This window comes from Crocodylus porosus, unplaced genomic scaffold, assembly GCF_001723895.1.
Source record: "Crocodylus porosus isolate Cpor-Errol unplaced genomic scaffold, CroPor_comp1, whole genome shotgun sequence".
NCBI lineage: Eukaryota > Metazoa > Chordata > Crocodylia > Crocodylidae > Crocodylus > Crocodylus porosus.
Genome location: NW_017728886.1, coordinates 152495644 through 152496763, shown reverse-complemented (window position 1 = coordinate 152496763; position 1120 = coordinate 152495644). Strand labels below are relative to the sequence as shown.

The 1120-nt window shown below is 49.0% G+C and overlaps 1 protein-coding gene across 1 annotated transcript in view; it reads left to right on the top strand.

The window, feature by feature from the left end:
* Window positions 1–1120, top strand: part of TFAP2A (transcription factor AP-2 alpha) — an 18397-nt gene that overhangs the window by 5403 nt on the left and 11874 nt on the right. The gene's annotated exons all lie outside the window — the stretch shown is intronic.

Here is a 1120-nt window from a genome sequence, read left to right as displayed (position 1 = left end):
CTCTCTCTCTCTCCCCCCCCCTTCTTATTGTTATTGTTGATGATGATACTTTGGGTTTCACACCCCGGTTTCCTACGGGGAATTTCCTCCCTTCCTTATGAAGATGATGATGATTATTAATTTAATTCAGTTATAATTTTCTTCCTCCACCTCCCCCCCTCCGGGCTGCTTCAAGTGAACTACAAAAGGCTTGTTAGTACCATGCCCGGCTAATTTCCTCCCCCTTTCCCTTTCCATGGGTTGATTTGCGCTATTTCTTCTTTTCCTGCCTCTCTCTCTCTCTCTTTTTTTGTCCGGGCTCACCCCTTCTGATGCCGGGCATTTCACGAGAGCCGCCTCCGCCTCTCTGGGAGCGATGCCTGTGCCCTAGACATACCTATGGGCTACTCAGTGTAACTCCCCATTTCCAATTAAAACCCGGCTAAATAATGTGCCTCCATTTTTACTGTTGTTTATATTTCTCCAGCTGCCTGCTTCGAGATATTCTGTTTTGGTCGCCCCTCCACCTTATTATTTCCCCCCCCGGCAGCCTTTGGCTTTGTTTCTATTCCTCGCTTTCCACCTCCACTCAAATACAGAGAGATATTGATTTAATTTTTTTTTTTGCACCCTGCATCTTTTGGCTGCTCCCCCCTCACCCTTACACCCCCTCTCTCCAAAACCCAGCCCCCCTGATACAGCGTCTTTGCATCCGATCGCGTCCACAGAGAGGGGGAAAAAAAAACTTGTGCTGGAAATGATTGGCTTCCTCGAAGCAATTTCGACGTGTTTCCACGTTAGAAATAGCCACAAAATGGCAGTGGGCTTTGCTTTCCCCCGTGTTTTGCTTAGATGCCCGGGCGATAAGCTGAACCATAATATTGGTTTAGTTGCATTTAAAGCCGGGGAGATCCGTGTCGGTGGTGGCAGGATTAAAACCGCTTGATTTTTGCATTATTATAATACATATATTTTTTACTGCAGCCTCTGGGTTGGATTCGGATTCTGGTTTTATCGGAGCGATTGTCGGGACAGCCCCGTCCCCTCCGGCGGTGTCAGAGCAGGGGGTGGGAGGCAGAGCCCCGGGATCGGGGCCTTTTGGGTTTGAGGTTATTTGCCTGCAAAGCCTCCCCGGTCCTGC